A 20,959-nucleotide genomic window follows, 5' to 3' on the forward strand; every position below is an offset into this window, starting at 1 on the left:
CCCCTGCTCACACGCACATGCTCTCTCTCTCTCTCTCTCAAAATAAATAAATAAATTTTTAAAAATATGGAAACATTTGAAAAGGATGGTAAGATCTGTCCCCTTATCGTTTATTTCAATTGCTTATTAAAGGTAAGACTTCCCCCATTAAACTCTAAGTTCTATGGGGCAGGCCTTAGTCTGTCTTGTTGCTTATTTTGGTTCCATTGACATCTAACGGGGACTGGAATATAGTAGGTGGTTGGTAAATATTAGTTCAGAATTTATAAGGTGTGCTTTGGTTCGAGAAACAGAGTGGAAGTGCAGGGTCCAAATGATAGGAATAAATATTTGATTACAGTAGAAAAAGAAAACTAGTTTTGTGAGTGGGGAATCTGGTCTAATTAATAAACATCTTTAACTTGTAAAGCTGTAAATTACCTCTCAGATCATCTATCAGATTCAGATCTATCAAGATCAGAATCTTGATTCCTGTTTCCAGAAGAGGCTTACTTAATTTGCTCAGCCTTAAGAACAAACTCAACCAAAAAGACTCATAATACCAGCAAAAGCTTAAATTTTATTTCATCACTTGATTTTTTTACCATTACCCAAATATGAAGAATATAAATAGAATCACAAGCTTTCCCCCTTCAACAGTTCATTTCCATTTCCTGCTAGTTGCTGCATCACTGATCTTTTCAAAGTCATCACTCCAATAGTACTTGGTCTCTCACTTTCCACTCCTAATGCCTACTCTAGATACACCCCATATAAAAGGCCACTGTGAGAATTTTAAGTGTTATAACACCCAATGAATATGACGTGAGGAGGAGAGCAAAGCATTATGTAACATATTTCAGTTGTGCCAGTAGGTGTTAACATTTCTGACTTAATAAGTTGACTCCTCTTCTAAGACAAACAAAGTGGCACAGCATGTAACAAAAAACATCAACTTCAGGGCCAACAATCCAGACTTGATTATGAATCCGAACACAATTACTTGCTTACTATGAGACTCTAGTCAAATTATTCAGCTCCATGCAATGAGGATGAAAATAACTTGTTGTTTCAGGTTGCTTTGAACATTATAGATAATGTCTACCATGTACCCGGTACAAAGCAATTGCTCAGTAAAGTGAAGCTACAAATATTTTTATCCAAATATTCTGTTTTGATAGTCAAAGTGCCACAGATGGAGCCATAGTAAAACAATATAGGTCTCTGGCCATGGAAAATGAAAGAGTGTAGTGAAAATGAGTCTAAATACAGAAAATTACTTGAAAGTTTGTTTAGGAAACAGATCCCACATTCCCCTTTCTACTCTAAAGTGCAGGGTAGCTGCAGACTTCATCTCCAGGAGACAACTGAAAACATTTCTCTGAAGAGGGTAAAATAGAGGGTCTCTGGAGTAAGGAGTGCCAGAGACATAGGTATCCTTCCCATCACACTAAAAATGTGGAGATTAAATCAACTTTTACATACTGAATGCTGAGATATCATCCCTCCTTCCCTCATCCAGCTCTCCGAATTCTGAAAGCCAGGTCTCTAACCTGCAGGCAAGAGATTGGAAGTTTACTTTGGGCAAAGTGACCAGCCCAAAAAGAAAGACTAAAGGTAGGGAACATCAGAAATTCAGTGAAAGGGCAGACCACCAAAAGTGAAGCCCCCAATTGACAAGCAAACTTGCAGCCAAATTTTCAGTGGCCGTATCTCTGGAAAAAAGAGCAACTAAGGATTACCAGACAAACAAACAAGGGAATTGAAATTATTAAGGGAGAAGAAAAGTTGACTTTAAAAAATCATCCTGAGATGTATAAGAGGTAACTATTATAACCATGAGGCAAATATGCTATTTTAAAAAGGAAGGGGAAGTATTCATATTTTTTTGAGGAACTTTTGGAATTAAAAAAAATGCAGGAATCAAAAGCTCAATAGAAACACTTTCAGAGAAACCTTTTTAGAGAATAGAGTAAAAAGACAAACAGAAACTAGGTAAGATAGGCAAATAGAGAACCAATTCAGGAAGTCCAAGACGTAAATAAAAGGATTTCCAGAGAGGGAATGTACACAATGGAGTAGAGGAAATCAACAAAGAATAATCCATAACATGTTCCCAGAACCAAATGACACGAGTTTGCAGGTGGAGGGTCCTGCCTCAGCACACTGGAAAAAATTGATTCATACTAATGTCAATTATCATACATTATCTGAACACCAAAGAGAGTCGGGTATTAGAATGACTTTGGACTTCTCAACAGCAGCCCTGGAATCTATGAGACATTGAAGCCATGACTTTTAAAATACTGAGATTTCTAACCTAGAATTCTATACTCTGACCACTAATTGACTGTGAGAGAAAATAAAGACATTTCAGCCATCTAAAGTTATGAAAATTGAGCTTATGTGAATCTCTCAGTAAACCGTTAGAGGATGTGTCATACCAAATAAGAGCATAAACCAAGAAAGAAAAGATACAGGATTAGGAAAATATAGGAAATTGGGAAAAGTCAAATAACTCTGGGGGAGATTTTTTCAAGAAAAATGAATTGGTAGAATACCTAATATGTCTGAATGTATTTAGAGGGATATAAACAACTAAAAGTGGTTGAAATTTAAGAATATATTAAATTATATATACATACACACACACACATATATGTACATACATATTATTTTTACTTTCTTTTTATTAGCGTACATTGTCTTCTTTTCTTTTTCTTTAATTAGTGATTTTACATATATAATCCTTTGGTTAGTAGTAACCTTATTATAGTAGTATAATCCTTTGGTTAGTAATAAAAGGAAAGTAAAAATAATCCCAATATAGTATGTGGCTCAGCAGGAAATGTTGTTTAACTACTTATTCAATCATTGAATATTGACATAACTAAACATGATATAACTATATTTGGGGGAGGGGAAATATATTTGGGGGTGGGGGGATAGAGACAGGCAGTAGGATGAATTGTTTCAAACAAAAATGAATGCTAAATCCTCATTTCAAGGAGGAGGACATGAAATAATACCTAAACTTGATAGACTAAGATGTAGCAGTAAAGCCATGTTGTTTACAAATATGCAGATAAGTTAAAAACAGCAAAAATATCAAATGGTTGCCTCTGGAAATTAAAAAATGGAGGAGCACTAAGGGAGAGGGAAAGTCTTGTTTTATAGAATGATTTAAGTTAACTATGTGCATGCATATCTTGGATAAAAACTCAAAATATGCAGAAATTTAAAATGGAAAAACAAACAGCTAGCAAGCCAGCTTAAGTTTCCTTATAGTAATACTTTTGATGAGGAGTAAGAAGAAGGCAGTTGGCTTTTACAAGGAGGTGACCGTTTGAACAAACAATGTGAATGGTGTAAAAACGTAAAGATTGATAGAAGTGTAGGCTCATTGAAGTTGTCTGCCTCTATGTTTGGGAAGGAAGGGCACTGACCCTAGGAATATAGACTGTGTAACTAAAAGTACATTATTCCTATCAATAATTTCTGATGAAATAGGTTAACTTTAGACACAGAGTGAGGTAATATTTAATGTTAATATTAAATAATCTGCAGAGTTCATAGAAACACTGTTCAATATTAATTTTTAAGTTTACAATCCCACATACTTCTCTGATATTTAGGTTGAATTGAATTGAATTTAGTGAAGTGTCAAAGAAAACATGTGAGTCCCATTATATTGTTGGATCACACAGAGAAAGGACAGTAGTTAGAAGTAAAACTCTTAGGTTTACAGATTTTTGATGTTTTAATGGTTTTCCACTAAAATCATACAATTTCCAAAAAGAAGTTTATAGATGTTTAATAACAGAGCTTCATATTGAAGACAACACTGGGCTTTTATGGCACATTTTTCAAAATCTTTTTTTTTAACATTTTTTTAATGTTTATTTATTTTTGAGAGAGAGGGAGAGCACAAGTGGGGGAGAGCAGACAGAGGGAGAGAGAGATTGAGAGATAGAAAGACTCAGAATCTAAGGCAGGCTGCAGGCTCTGAGCTGTCGGCACAGAGCCGGACAGGGGGCTCAACCCTCAAACCGTGAGATCATGACCTGAGCCAAAGTCAGATGTGTAAACTGACTGAGCCAGCCCAGCAACTCCCACATTTTTCAAAATCTTAATGATTAAATACTTTCCATTAAAAATGAAATAGTTTTAGTTTTTAATTGTAAATTAAGAATATCATGTATATAATCATTTTAAGAAATTATCTAATACTTTTATCAATTAGAAGGGAAGATTGTTTTGCCAGCTCTAGCCTAAAAAGATCCAGGAGGAAAAATACAATAAATGCTCTTATATTCTTGCAATTCTCTTGTCATAGCTGTCACTTATATTTGGTGACATGATATACTGATTAGTAAGATATAAAAAATCTTTATAAACAAAAATTTATCTTAGAGACTTTTTCGAAACTCAGATTCTTAAGTAATTTGTCTATATATGTGTGTGTATGTACATATGTATATAGGATCTAATTAGAATCATCCTTAAACAGTACTTAGTCCACTCTTAGCTTTTGTCGAAACACAAAACTGAAGAATAGAATGGTTTAGTGGTTCCCTAATGCTAATATACACAGCTGATTGGTGGAAAAGCAGCAAAAAAAAAACCAAAAAAAAAAACAAACACACACACACTTGATCTCCTGATCCTCAATCTCATTCAACTTCTGTATCACCAGTTGTATAAGAAACCCAATTTTTGGTAATTATGAATTTAAATGAAAAAAAATTTTTTAAAGCATCATTTTGTTTTGATGATAATAGGACGAAAAGAACTTTTACAAATTATTCAATCAGAGTTGGAACAGATTTATTAAGGAAAATGGGAAAATTTTGGTAAGACTGTAGGTTGGCAGTATGCCCCAGTCAGATTTCCTGTATCTATTTAACCCTAAATAACATATCTATAAAAATGGCCCTTCTCCCTCTTCAGTATGTGCAGTATGGGAAGACAGAACTCTGGAAGAAAGCCAATCTTATTGGCCTAAGAATTTAGAGAACTGAGTTTAGGTCTGTCTGAGCAGCTAAATCTAGGGTGAAATCCCCTAAAAGTAGGTGCTACTGAGTGAGAAGCCCTGAAATCTACATATAAACTCCCCTCAAATTGTTGGCTGACTGCCTGTAAATGAGCCATTGACAATCTAAGGAGCCTCGCAGAAGGAGGCTGGGGAAAGCTCTAAGAGCTGAGCAGAGATTTTAGGGGCTGCTCACCGCTAGTAAGATTTTAGATGCTGAAATCCAACTGGGTGTGCGGCCTTGGTAAACACCTTGGGCTTTCCATGAAGTTAGGAATAAAGATTGCATCACCAAAACTAAAGTATAAATCTGTTCTAAAGAAGTGAAAACCAAGCTTCCCCAAGTTAAAGTTGATCTGTCTATAATTTAACTACCTGCTAGAGCAAAACTCAATACTTTTCAGAGGAAGATCCAGAGTCTCCAATATATTACCCACAGCATAACAATAAAAAATTATTAGAAATGGGAAAATGTGACTTTATAGTCAATAGAAAGAGACCAACAAAGGACCTAGGTGTTAGAGTTGGCAGAGAGAGATTTTAAAATAACTCTGATAAATACGTTTAAAAGTCTACAAGAAAAGATGAATATAACATATAAAGAAATGGGTAATGGGGAATAAAGATTAGAAAAGCAGAAATGAAACTGCCTTATTCACAGACAACATGATTCCACATGATTCTCCAAACATCTATTAAGTCCAGTAAGTGAATTCAGCAAGTTTCTAGGATATAAAGTCAGTATTTCTATACTATTTCAATAAACAATTGGAAATAACATTTAAAAATAAATACCCCTCATAATAGTATAAAAAACATTAAATACCTAAGAATAAATTTTTTAAAAAGGTATAAAAGCTCTCTAGTTAGAAAACTACAAGTCTGCAGGGGAAAAAAGCCTAATAAGTAGAGAAATACTTTGTGTACATCATTGCAGGATGATATTGTAAAGATGTCATTCCACCTAAAAATGATCCATAGAATCAGTATACTTCCAACTTAGAATGCTTTTTTAATGGAAATTGATAGTCTAATATTAACTGTTATATGGAAATACAAAGGACCAAAACAGCCAAATTAATCCTGAAAAAGAAAAGAGAAGTTGGAGGACTTAGAACTACCTGATTCTAAGACTTATTATAAAGCTGTAGCAATTAAGACAATGTGTTATTGGCATAAAAAAAGACAAATGGATTGATTGAACTGAGTAGAGAATCTATAAATAGACCTCCCCTCATATATATTCAGTCAATTGACCGAAATGCCAGAAATTCAATGGGGAAAAGAAAATATTTTCAACAAATGATGCTAGAACAACTGGATATCTATATATCCTGACTTGCACATCACAACATATGAAAAAAATAACCTGAGGTGGATTATAAACCTAAAAATAAAAACAAAACCATAAAATCCTTGGAAGGAAACATAAAGAATATCTTTTCAATAATGCAGTAGGCAAGAATTTCTTTTTACATAAAAAAGCAGTAACCATAAAAGAAAGTAAAGACATATTGGACTTTATCAAGATTAGAAATTTCTGTTCATCCAAAGACACCTTTAAGAAAATGGAAAATGTAAATCACATACTCACTATCAAAGCCTAGTGGAACTGTATTACACAGCTCACATGCAATGGCAATATGATTTTTAACACAGACCTTTTAATTTTAGTTGCATTTTGTCGTGCAGAAATATAAATATCATAAATGTTGACACTGCAAAAGTACAGAAGTTGAGTTTTAAAAATGGGCAGCAGAGGGGCACCTGGATGGGTGGCTCAGTTGGTTAAGCACCCAATTCTTGATCTCAGCTCAGGTCTTGATCTCAGAATTCAAGCCCCATGTTGAGCTCTGAACTGGGTATGAAGTCTACTCAAAAAAAAAAAAAAAAAAATGGTGGCAGAGATAGAAGTTTGGATAGTGGTGTTGGTATCATCTTACTAACATGAAGAGTGAAGAGAAAGACTTGATAGTCAAATGGAATAGGCAATAAGAATTTCAGTATAATATTTAAAGTCACTCAGTAACCAATACAAATCAAAGTAACAATAAGATTATTAAAACTGGTATGAAGGAAAAACAAGTAGCAAATAACCTAAGTAGACTAAATACTCACCCTTTATAGCTGGGAATCAACAGAGAATATCCAAAGTTGAAAACTCAAAAACTAGCAGTAAAACATAAACATTTAACCTGGGGAAAACTGATTTAGGGGTGGAGGAGGGAATTCTGCTTTTCATTTTATGTCCATTCTCTAATATCTAATTTTTTCCATACATGTGCATTTAGTGCATTGTTTTTTGACAGATTAATAGATTATAGGAGACAGAGGGAGGGAGAGAAATCCACATACCTAGAGGTTATCACTAATGAACTTTCAGATGATTTCTTTCCTCATTACACCTGTCTGTATCATATGACACTAGTTTTGTAATTATAACATGAAAATAAAGCTAGTTTCCCTTTGGAAAAAAAAAACAGAAAAATCTCAACTTTAAAAAAATCAACCCTGTTGAAGTACTTTATTGCCCATAAGAAAATAACATCTGAAAGTATTGGAGCTTCCTGGTGGGAAAACACTTTTCAGAATGTCAAAGTACTATTTACTTCTTGGTTTCAATCACCATATTACACTGAATACAAACTACGGTTGTTTCAATTGATGAATTCTGGAGAGTCCTTAGCCTAACGTGCCAGGTAGGACTGAAGAATACTGTAGTTAAGCAGAAAGTTCTCACAATTATAAAATTACTGTCAAATGTCATTGAGTTCTTTGCAATTATTGTGGGAGTAAAGAAATATTAAAAATATCCCTTATGGTAGTGTCTTTAGTTTGTACTGACATAAACTCTTTTGGGATTCTTCTCTAAGATTAAGTCTACACCCATAATTATGTCATCATGTATGCAGAAGTGTCGTTTTTGCTCAGTTCTTGTAACTTGTTTATAAGCATGGAAGAGCCAATAGCTAATGGTGATGGCCAGAGCCATCTGCCACTTAGATACCAAAACCTTTTGTAGTGTTCCCATTAGAACTGTGATGTTGATTCATCTATGTCCTAAATGAGGTGTGTAGAGAAAAAAAATACATGCCTGTCAGAATGCATTTTATAGCAAGCAGAGTGTTGTTCCAGAAACTAGTCATCAGGTTATCTTGGCCATTGTAAATGAAGTACATCTGGGAATTATTCTCAGGGAAACATTGGGTAGAAGCTCTAACTAGTGGCTTTGACTTTGACTACTACAAAGACTGGAAAAAAGTAAAGCATGTATCAAGCTCTGGTGTATAATCTACAGGTTAAGTCCATGATATGTGATGGTGAAACCTTCTTCAGGAATCCTCACTGGTTTTTTTAAGATTATATTAGTGGTTATGGTAGACTCCTTCACAAATGGCAATGAAATGTTGTTCCCAATTCCCCCATTGCTTTATTCCTAAGTCCGGGCCAGATATTTGCAATCAATCTCTGCTGTGTGTGTGGATTTTTTTTCCTTAGTTAAATTTAGGATTCTCTAAGAACCTTGCTTGCATAAATATAGTGAAGTAGTTAAAAGTAGAGATTGTGAAGTTAGACAGATCTGGGTTTGAATCCCTCAAGCTGTATTTGCTGGATAACCTTCATCAACAGTCATAACAGTCATCGTGAACCTCAGTTTTCTTACCTATAAAAAAAAAGAAATGAAAGCACAACTCAGAGAGTTGTAAAATTAAATATGATAGTTTATGTAAATCACCTAGTGCAGTGGTTCCCAAGTTGTATACACACTGGATTCTCCTGGTGAGCTACAAAACGACCTACGGGTTAGTGTTCCATCCCAAAACATTGTGATTTAATGGGTCAGACGTGCGGCCTGAGCTTGGAAATTTTTTAAAGGTCTCTAGGGGATCCTAATGTACAGACAAGTTTTAGAACCACTGACCTAGTTTACGGCAATACCTGACTCAGGTACACATGACCTAAGTGTTTTATAATTATCTAACATAATATTTGTAAAAATCCAAATGCCATATTATCCTCCATTTCCAGATGATAAACTGGAGAGATATTTGATAACATAACCAAGGGCAAGTAATTATCACAAAGTATAATCAATATTTAAACCCAGTTTCCCTGAATCCAAAGCTGAGCCCTTGGTTGTAATGTTATCTCACTTCAAACAAATTTCCTATGCATAACTTTCCCAACCCAACTGAGGTATGGCATGTTGAGAATCTCAGTTTTGGGAGGAAGAAAAGAAAGAAAAAAATAGAAAGAAAAATCCTCCAGAATTGTGAGTAAATACTGAAAAAATCATACAAACAGCTGATTTATCATATCTCAGTATGGTCTCAAGCAGATGGTCAGGCTGAAAGCATGAGGATTGTTGCAGGAAATTGGATAATAAGATTAGATATGTTTCTCATCTATAGACATATCATTCCATGGTAGACAATAGTTCTTAGTTCTGTTGAATTTTTATATTTTTTTTAATGTTTACTTATTTTTTGCGAAAGAGAGAGAGACAGAGTGTGAGCGAGGTAGGGTCAGAGAGAGAGGGAGACACAGAATCCGAAGCAGGCTCCAGGCTCTGAGCTGTCAGCACAGAGCCCAACATGGGGCTCGAACTCACAAACTGTGAGATCATGAAATGAGCCGAAGTCAGCCACTCAACCAACTCAGCCACCCAGGCGCCCAGTTCTGTCGAATTTTTAAATAGCGTTTTTCACGAAAACTCACTCCAGATTCCTTCTAAATGGATCAAGGACTCAAAAGACCAAGATGTCTTTTGGAAGTTATAGTCAGCACATACTTTTCACTTACCTATACTACAATAGCTAGCATTTATCAAGAACTGGATTGATGTAAATCTCAGCCACAATAATTGAAACATGGTCTGTATTCAACAAAGTCCAAGATACAAGTGGAGTGGTAATTAAAGCATTACCATATTTCCTTCACAGAACATATCCTTCACAGAACCATCTTGAACTAGATTTTTTTTATCTCAGCTTCTCAAAACAGAGTAGAACTGAGAGACTTAAGAAAGAAAGAAAGAAAGAAAGAAAGAAAGAAAGAAAGAAAGAAAAAGACAAGAACACAGCTATTCTCTGTTATGACACCTCGGTTGTCTGAGTCTCCAACTGAAGAAAAAAAACAAAGAGGACAAATACTGTCTGATTTCAAGACTTATTATAAAACTACAGTAATTAAGTGATATATTGGCATAAAGATAGATAATGAAAGAGAATAGAGAGCCCAGATATAGGCCCACACGTGTCCAGACAACTGATTTTTGACAAAAGTGCAAAGGCAATTCACCGGAGATAAAGTAATCTTTTCAACAAATAAAAAGTAACAAACTGTTATACGTGCAGCATGGATAAACCTCAGAATAATTATGCTGGGTAAAAGCAGCCAAGAGAAAACCAAATACATGCTGTATGATTCCATTTATATAAAATTGTAGAAAATGCAAACTAATAAATAGTGACAAAAAGCAGACCAGTGGTTACCTAGACTGGGGTAAGGGAGGTAGGAGGGATTAGAAAAAGACACAAGAAAACTTTCGGGGGTAACAAATATGTTTATTACAGTGCTTGTGGTGTGGTTTCAAAAGGGTATGCACATGTCAAAACTTACATTGTTTTAATATACTTTGAAAATGTGTAGTTTTTTATATCAATTGTATTTCAATAAATTCATTGAATATGCAAATTTTCAAAAAAGCTCTTCTTGTTTAAAAATTTTTTAATGTTTATTTATTTATTTATTCATTTATTTTTTGAGAGAGACAGAGAGAGAGAGAGAGAGACAGTGTGAGGGGGGAAGGGGCAGAGAGAAAGAGGGAGACACAGAACCTGAAACAGGCTCCAGGCTCTGAGCTGTTAGCTCAGAACTCAGAATGGCTAGATTATTACCTAAACCGAAGTTGGACGCTTAACCGACTGAGCCACCCAGGCGCCCCATTTTCTCTTCTTGCTTAAAGAACTAATTAGCTAAATAGCAATGCATTACATATGATGGTGATATTTTTACTTTATATTTGTTTCTTTTGATTACAGGCTACAGTGATTTCTGATAGGGTTAGACTTCATTTTTCAATAATAAAAGATTACCTTTTTAAAAGCCTGTTTTCTTGTTTGAAGACAGCACAAATATTTTAATCAATTGTCTAGAAGAAAATGAAAAATTCCTTCTACCTCAAAAAGAAATTAGGAGTACTATGGATTAGAGAATGTTGTATAAAATTTTACAATATGATTGCTTCTGAAATTCAAAAGTTGGAAAGCGTATTCAGTAGTTTGCAGATTTATCTCCTGTATCCTGACCCATTTGATAACAGGCAATTATGAGAGCACACCCCCGGTGAGACTATCCATTCTCATGACTAAAAATAAATCCACCACCCTTAAGTACATTTAATTTCTGTGCATCAATTTGCTGAAGCTTTTGTTTGTCTTTTGCTCCTTTCTTCTCTAAAGGTAAATGGCACAGCAGAACCTTTAGAGACAAAGTTGCATTTCAACAAGCTAGTTTGGGGATTTGTCCACATCCTGTGCTTGCAGTTATTTATTGCTTTATAAAGGTTATAGGTAGGTAAATATAACTAAAGGTCGATGAAACAGAACATTTTACATAACACCCCATTGGCTTAACATATTAGAACTTGTAGCATTTAAAATTATTTTAAAGAATGAATAGATTAGAAGTATTAGACCTGAAATATTCATGGTATATCCATATAGATAGGAATAGATGGTTTTTAAATGCCCACAGAGAATATTCCACAACTTTGCTTTTATAATCTATGTTGTGGTAACTTCACCTTAAAGCCAGGACTTAAAGTAAATTCTTGCTTATTCAGAATTGTGATGGATGACATATTAATAACTAACTTCATATTCTTGTTAATAGGATTTGCTGTATGTAGTATACCTGGATTTCTATTTTTTAAAGAAATATGTTATTATGAAATATACTAAAATGAAGCCCTAGAATACCTAAAACAATCTTGAAAAAGAAGAATAAAGTATGAGGAATCACGGTTCCTGATATTGGGGTCATTATATAGCTATAGTAATCAAGGCAATAGGGTATTGATGGAGAAAAAGATGGATAGATCAATGGAATAGAACAGAGAGTCCAAGAAGATACTTACACTCTATCAATGTCAAGATCCTGCTTGTCATATTGTACTATAGTTTTGCAAGATGTTACCACTGGCGGAACTGGGGAAGGGTACAAGGGATTTTCTTATATTATTTCTCACAAGGGCATGTGAATCTACAATTACCTCAAAATTAGAAGTTTAGTTTAAAACGACAGTAAAGGGTGCCTGGGTGGTCAGTTGGTTGAGCGTCCAACTCTTGATTTTAGCTCGGGTCATGATCCCAGGGTTGTGGGATTGAGCCCCACATAGAGCTCCGCGCTGAGTGTGGAGACTGCCTAAGATTCTCTCTCACTCCCTCTTTCCCTCTCCCCCTCTCATTCAGGCTCTGTCTCTCTCTCTCTCTCTCTAATTTAAAAAGTAAAAAGATAGTAAAATAATAGCAAATGGAATGGAGGAATTTTTTTTGTTTTAAAATGAAATACAGGGTTTTAAACTTCTTGGTGGCATTTATTATAAAGATGAGTAATCACATATAAAGACTAGAAAAAACAAATCATTTGAAATTTTTGGTTAATTTGATTTTCAATGAGTGGGCATTGACTGGACACAAGAAGTGCAGGAATAAGACCTCAGAGAGTTCTGTAACCTTTTCCAGTTGTCAGGAAGATAAGCCTTAAGCAATTTATCAACCTGGAAAGTCACTGATGCCCCTAGGCATGACCGAGGTCTATGCACCTGATTGGTTCTCAGGTAATGCAGTAAGAAAAGGATGTTCTCAGAGCACCTGGGTAGCTCATTTGGTTTAGCATCCAACTCTTGATTTCGGCTCAGGTCATGATCTCACTGTTGTGACATGAGCCCGGCTTCATGCTCCATGCCCAGCACAGAGGTTAAGAGTCTCTGCTTCTCCCGCTGCCCCTCTCCTGCTCATGCTCACTTGCACATGCACATGCTCTCTCAAAATAAATTGTTTTTAAATGTTTGCATGAGGTTATTTTTGAACAGTATATTTGCAAGTAATCCAACCTATGATGTTATCATGGATATTACAACTGTGAAAGTTTTATTGTGTTTTCCCTAAAGCATGGTCTTTCTGTTTTAGAAGAGATTAACATTGGAATAGCTGATAAAAATGTAATACATTTTGAATTAGATAAATTTTCAAACATAATGTCATAAACTTTTAGAGCTTTAGAAATATATGGATTGTTAAAAATGTTTCATAAAATGCTTTATCAAAACAAAATTGTTAATGTAAAAGAAAGGTTACCATTTTTTTCAGCTACTCCATTTCTACTGTGACCATCTTGCCTCTTACTTCAAATGACTTGCCTGAACAATTTAAGTAGCCTACTAATTTCTTTTCTCTGACCTACTCTCACTTCCTACCCCTTGTCCATCTCCCTAACTGCCCCTATAGTGATCTTTCTAATAAGGAGTCTGCTTACCCTTTCTGTCTGCTTGAAATCCAATCTTTGCTTCTGATTGCCTAAAATAGAAAATCTAGACTTTGCTGGGCATCAAGGCCACCTAAAAGCAGGCCCAGCTTACCTGCCACTACTGAATACAAATCCTGTGGGGCGCCTGAGTGGCTCAGTTGGTTAAGTGTCTGACTTTGGTTCAGGTCATGATCTCATGGTTTGTGAGTTCAAGCCTCACATCAGGCTCTCTGCTGTCAGCACGGAGCCCACTTCAGATCCTCTCTCCCCCTCTCTGGCCCTCCCCAACTTGCTCACATGCTTGCTCTCTCTCTGTCTCTCAAAATAATGAAAAATAAACATTAGAAAAACTGTTAAAAAATAAATAAATACAAATCCCGTATCCATCTTCTCAGAACACACCATACTTTTTCTCATGTGGGCCCTTTCATCTAGAATGCCCAACTTTGCCTCTGCCTGGTCAATGATCTCACCTCCTCTCAGAAGCTGTCCTCAATATCCTGAAGCAGTTCATCACTCCTTCTTTTTGCTCTCAGGGGATTTTATGTGGAATAATAGTTAAGTTACTATTTGTTGAGTGCTTACTAGGTACCAGGCACTGTGCCTAACTAAGCATTTTACAGACGTGATCTCATTTAATCTTCCCAGCAGCCCTATGAGGTAATGTGGCACTTCTCACAGTGTCTTCTCATTCATTGTTTTCATGTCCACATCCTCATCAGAAGAGACCAGCCTTATTCATCTTATCTGAGCCACCTTCTCTTATAATGTCTGATCAAATCAGGTACTCAGTAAATGTTTGTTGAGTGAGTGAATGATGGAATGAGTGAAGTGAAATAAATAAATACAGTAGGGTTCCTTAAAAAGTAACTTGTTGGATCTGGCTTTACCATACATGTATGTGGCCACAGCACTGGAATATGCTTCCTAATCCAAATATCTCTCTCCTTGCCCCTGGCATGCTGCCTGAAATCCCCATGGTCCTCAAGAATGTCCTGTCTTTATTTTTTATTCTTACTGCCACCAACCTAGATTAGACCCCATCTTGCCTCTTATTTGATCCACTCATCTACTTGCACATCTTCTCCTCTTTAGTTATTACAGGCACTTTAGAAAACATCAACTTTCCTAAAATACTCATCTGATTATTTATTTCCCTTGCTCAAAAATCTTACATTTTCTAGAAGATATCCTTTCTCCTTACCCTGACTTCCAAAAATCTCCACAATCTGGCCTTAACTTCATCACACACTACACTTTAAATCCTACAGTCCAATCAGTCTGAAATGGTTGCCATCCTCACCTCATGCCTTTGTTCAATATACTCTGTCTGCCTGTCTGGGCTGCCTCTTTCCCTACATTGTGTATAAAAATTATATCCCTTCCATAATGCTTTCCCGGAACACACCAGTCAGGAAAGACCTCTGGTTTTTTCCTACGTGCTTATTCCACTGACAGAGGGCTTCTGAGAGACATTTAACATTTTAGACATCTCTCATATTCTGAAGGTAGCTCTTTGAGGGATTAGGTAGACCTTTTTAGTTAACTTCCCACCTCGTAAATGGTTCCTTTTTGAATAAGTTCCCCTTTCCCCCATGTAGGGATGAATCCTCTGTAGCTATGTTTCTGCCATAATAGCCTGTGTCTCAGAGCATAGGTGAGTAGATCAGAATGGGCACTTAACTATGCTGGGCCAGAGCATCTCAGAGACCAGGTACTTGTAAGAAAGGAGCCTCTGTCTTTTAAAGGGAGAAGCTGGGGCCACCCGTAGTGATGTACCTTGAGGCCATGTCCCTCCGGAGGGACTATTTTGTTCATATAAGAAAAGGGCAGCCTTCTAGGTAAATGCGGTTTCAGGTGCAGGGCACAAATCTATGTAGTGACCTTGAGTAGCCATAGTATTTTCCTTCATAGCTGGGAAGGCAGAGAGAGCTGGGTTGCAGAAAGAGCAGAATGGACCAAATGTCTGGGGATGGCCAGAGGGAGATAAGAATAAACCAAAATCTGCAGAGAAGCAGCAGTTTGTGAGAAAAAGAGAGAGAGAGAGGCAGTAAGAGAGGAAGGGGCGGGGGAACCACTGCCTGGTTCCTGTCAGCTTTTCTGATACTGGGTGCAGGCCCTAAAGAGATCCCACTCCCTGTGGTTTTGCTGAGAAAGTGCAGGATTCTTTCAACAAACTCTTTTTTAACCCCTGGACAAAATGACTTGTGTTTTGGTCATCTAATCCCACAAGGCTGAGAGTAGCTTTTTAGAGAAACTTGCAATGTAAGGCACCTGGTGGATACATGTCTTGGATGTAGGTTAGACTCCTGGTTCTTAAACTCAATCATCCATTAAAAGCAACTGAAGTGCTTTTAAACCTACCAATTCCTGTATCACTGCAGACTAATTAGATTCAAATTGGCTTGGATGGGAGGGCTCATGCATTTGGTATTTTAAAAAATTGTTTTAAGTTTATTTATTTTTGAGAGAGAGAGAGAATGGGAGAGAGAGAGCATGAGCAGTAGAGGGACAGAGAGAGAAGGAGACACAGAATCTGAAGCAGGTTCCAGGCTCTGAGCTGTCAGCACAAAGCCCAATGCAGGGCTAGAACTCACCAACTGCGAGATCATGACCTGAGCCAAAGTTGACTGCTTAACCCACTGAGCCACCTAGGCACCCCTGCATTTGGTCTTTTTAAAAGTTTCCCTGATGACTCTAAAATGTGATCAGGAATTATGCACTAGATGCTATAAAAGCACTAACATGAGGGAACACTAGTAGCATCTTAAGCCATTTTTATTGGTTAACTCATCTGTGTTGAATCACTTATCAGGTTACACAGGCTGGGAAAAGATTTGGGACAGTAGGGTAGGGTCAGGGTAGCATCAGAGTAGTAGAGAAATGTGTATAAGAAGAAGGAAGACAGGCATTGGCTTTAGTCCATACTTTTTCAAACAGCAAATTATTAGGACACTGGGAATAGTTGCATAAACCAGTAGCTGATCAAAGAGAAGGAAATGGGTTACCTGATCATAAAATGTTCCATTGAAAGTCAAGCCAAACCATATGACACACAATTGTTAGCTTGGCATAAAAAAAGTGATCATAGCTTAATGTGCAGTTATTACTTCTATATTAATAATTTAATTATTAATGTAATTAGGAAGCAGCATAAACTTCTAAGAATACTAAAATATATCTTTTTAAGGCTCTATGCCTGATTTCCCCACATGGTTCCCTAAAATCAAATCATCTTACTGAAAATGTTGGTACTGTATCTCTTCTTAATGCATTCTGACTGGTATCGTGGCCAGTTGAGTGTTCGTCTTTTGCCTTCTACTTAGAAGCTCTTTGAGAGAGGCAATCATGGTAGTGATCTCTGTATCCTTCACAAGGAAACTTCAATTTGGGCATTTTCATTTTATTTTTTGCATTAAGCTATATCATTTAGGCATAAATTCTGCAAATAATGGTAAATCGTACCACAGTGGCTTAAACAGTGGGTTTATTCTCCTCATATAGCAAAAAATCCAGATACAGGCAGTCCAAGGCTGGCACAGCTTCTCATTAGGGATACACATTCTTTTCATCTCTCCACTTCTGTCATCCCTGCAGTTTTGCTTGTCACCACGTGGTCATTAAGATGGCTGCTACACCCTATGCATTGCATTTTTTTCAGTCAAAAAGGGGACAGGTTCAAAAGGCCCAAATGATCATTCCAGCCCAATATATCCTTTTAAAGAGCTTTCCTGAAATCTCAGCCATTAACACTTCATTGGTTAGAACTGGGTACATGCTTACCCCTGGCTCAATACCAGAAAATGATTAGGGAGAAAGGAATTATAGATTAGGGTTGAGTCAGCCAGAAACATTAGCATGAATTTTGATTCTAATTAGAATTAAAAGGAATGTTACAGGTTATTTGGCACCTCCTACTGAGATCTGACAGATGAGAAAACTGTGGGCCAGAAATGTCTGAGATCCATAGCCAAGTAATGGCAGGACAGAGAATAGATGAGGATCCAGCTATCACCATTCCTAGGCGATGAACATTCCATACATCCACATACAAATCATTACAAGGTCCTATGTTAGAAGCTATGAATCATTTCCAAAGACAAAATTTAGAACATTGGAACTTTGTTTCAGTTGTCTCCAAAAGAACCTTCCCTTTCCAATAAATATTCAGAGCAACAAATGGGGAAACAAATCTTCCAGTCTTCCTTTGACTTAAAAGATGGCAAAACAAACTTCAAAATTTCCAGGAAACAGACCCATCCTCTGTAAGTTGTCCTCTTGCTCTGTGTAACTTGCAAGATTGTTTTTTAAAATTCCTAATCCAGAACAAATTCATTACACAATGAAAATCCAAAAATGGTCAAGTGCAATTCCAGTGTTTGCTTTTTTCCCTTAGTATATAATACCATTGATTATTTTTGTTAGGACATTTTTTTTACAATTTATTGTTATTATCAAATGATTGTAATTCCCTTGATCCCCCCAAAATAAGTTTTGCTAATTGTATGATATCTAAATAATTATCATTTCATAATTTTTCAGTTTCCCCAAATGACCAATCTCAGCAATTTAGGTATGATAGCCACATTCCAGGGGAAAAAAATCCCCATTTCAACCAAATAATGTTCTTAAGACATCAATTATTAGTTCTCTGTATCTACCATTTTTTATCATGAGTAACTGCTGAATAAGTGGTAGCTATTATTAAGTTTAGGTTAATATAAGTTCAACAACAAGACAATAGATAATACATCTTTGAAACAGTAAATCATGTTAAAATAAAAATCAGTTATATTTTTATCATGTTCAAACACATTTGGGCCTGGATTTCTGGGACTCATAGTAGTTCATAACTCTATCATTACCCTTATGTATTTAAACCATTCATCCATCTGCTCTCATGTGCAGTTATTTTATACTACTTTAAGGATTTATTCAGCAATAATCTTGCTACCACCACAAACTCAGCTAGGGAGAATGATTTCTCTGAAAATCCTACTTCATAAGCTATCAGTTTAAAGAGGGAGGTACAGTAAAGAGATGTTTTATCATACATTTTGTAATAACCCTACATAGTTTTTCTAAGTCAATGTTAATCTGTTTGGGGTGTGTAGTTTATCGGTTATATTTCAGTTTCCATGGCAACAGATGCAATCATCACATACACATTCTGCAGCTGGGTAGACAGGCAGTCTCCTCTGAGACTTCAACTTGCAAATAAAGCCGTGTGTGAGTAAGAGGCAAGCATTCCTCTCCTCCAAGAGGCTGAGCACACTGTACTTCTAGGATACCAGTCTCAGGTGATAGCCAAAGCAAGGCTTCCAAACGCAACTCTTTCTCCAGCTTTCTCATGGAACAATTGAGACATCTTTACCCAAGGCATTAAGACACTTCCACTTCTGCTTTTAGAATCTGGGACTTGGGTTAAATAAAACACAATGGAAAACTGTACACCAAGTACCTGGTTCTCATCCATTTCTTAAGACTTCCTGTATTTCTGAAGTGGAAATTCATAAAAAATACAGTTCAGCTGTTCTGAAAATAAAACTTAGATAATGATGAAGAATAAAGTTGCAGAAATCACTGAAACAGAAGTAGGAGCCAAAGAAATTTTGGTAACAAAAAATCCTTGAGTGTTTCATGACGCCCTAAAGGTGAGATATCGTGTATTCATCTAGCTACTTTTTCCAAACACAGTGCAATAGTTGACTCAGTTTCAAAAAAAAAAAAAAAGAGACTTTATTTTTTTATTGTAGAAAATCTCAAATATATACAAAAATAGAAAATGCATGATCCTGTACGTACACATCTCCCAGATTCAGTTATTAGCAAGATTCTGCCACTTGTTTTATCTTTAACCCCCCCCCACATTTTTGACAGATTATATTGGAGGAAATCATGTCATTTCACTCATATATGTCTACTATATCTCCAAGTGATGAGGATATTTTAAAAATAACAATTATGCTCTCATCTATAACACCTAAAAAAAAGCAATTAATTCCTTAATTTCAGAAATATTTTATTTTGAATGAATAATAATAATATGAAAAGAGATGGATGTTAGCCGTTGTCACACATTATTTAAAGGATTTGTAAATAAATAACTTTCATGAAAAATTATAAATTGTTTTCCCACGAAGAACAAAATACTTTTTTAAAATTGTCTTTTATTCTGTCCTAAATTTTTCTCCTCCTCTTTCTAGATGAGGCACCAATTTCTACTTGGTTACTCTCATTTTACAATAGTGTAGGGAGTGCCCATTGAAGAAGTTCATTTTAATTGAAATAACATTGGGAAATCTCTGATGCAGTCTTCAATTCCTCTTCCGTCAGCCCAGAAATTGGTGCCAAAGAGGTTATCATTCCCCATATGCCCATGATTGCTTAAAACTACTATGTTTATGAAATCTGCTTTGTTAAAAGCCATTGATTAAGCTATTTCTCCATGAAAACCTTCCTTGTAGATGACTAATGTTCCATTTGTTGAGTGTCTGTCTGTCTTTGCCTGTCCACTTAATGTCTGTAAAAGTCCCCCTTTTGTTGGTCCTTATCTTCTGGCTTGTCTATTTCTCTGTCAGTCTGTGAATCCCTTTCTTTCTTTTTCTCATTTTTTCCCCCCATGTTCATTTTTCATTTCCTTTCTAATCTCTGCCTCTCTTTACTAGTTTTTAAATGTATTGACAATTAGGCAGTATTCCCTATTCTTAATTTTAAAAATAGATGAGAAAAATATTTGGGGCTTGTCTAAAATAAAATAAAATGGTTTCTCGTGCTTTTTTTCCTTTTTTAAATTGAGGTATAACATAAAACATTATGTTAGTTTTGGGTGTACAACATAATGACTCGGTATCTGTATGTATTGCAAAACGAACGCCACAAGTCTACTTAAACATCCATCAAAAAAATTTTTTTTAATTCAAGTTAGATAACATACAGTGTCATCTTGGCTTCAGGAATAGAACCCAGTGATTCATCTCTTATGTATGACACCCAGTGCTCATCCCAAAAAGTGCCCTCCTGAATGCCCATCACCCATTTAACCCATCCCCTCCAGCAACCCTCAGTTTGTTCTCTGTGTTTAAGAGTCTCTTACGGTTTGCCTCCCTCTCTGTTTTTATTTTGTTTTTCCCTCCCCCTATGTTCATCTGTTGAGTTTTTCACATTCCACATACGAGTGAAATCATATGATATCTGTCTTTCTCGGACTTATTTTGCTTAATATAATATACTCTAGTTCCATCCATATTGTTGCAAATGGCAAGATTTCATTCTTTTTCATTGCCCTACAATACAGCAATTGCACCACTAAGAATTTATCCAGAGGATACAAAAATGCTTATTCAAAGTGTCACATGCACCCCCATGTTTAGCACTATCAACAATAGCCAAATTATGGAAAGAGCTCAAATATTC

General features: G+C 36.0%; 1 long non-coding RNA gene across 1 annotated transcript in view; it reads left to right on the top strand.

Moving 5' to 3' along the window:
* Positions 1-20,959, top strand: part of LOC147571899 (uncharacterized) — a 167,884-nt gene that overhangs the window by 135,318 nt on the left and 11,607 nt on the right. The gene's annotated exons all lie outside the window — the stretch shown is intronic.

The sequence above is a fragment of the Puma concolor genome, chromosome F2 (genome assembly GCF_028749965.1).
Source record: "Puma concolor isolate L17-30 chromosome F2, mPumCon1.1.hap2, whole genome shotgun sequence".
Classification (NCBI taxonomy): Eukaryota; Metazoa; Chordata; class Mammalia; order Carnivora; family Felidae; genus Puma; species Puma concolor.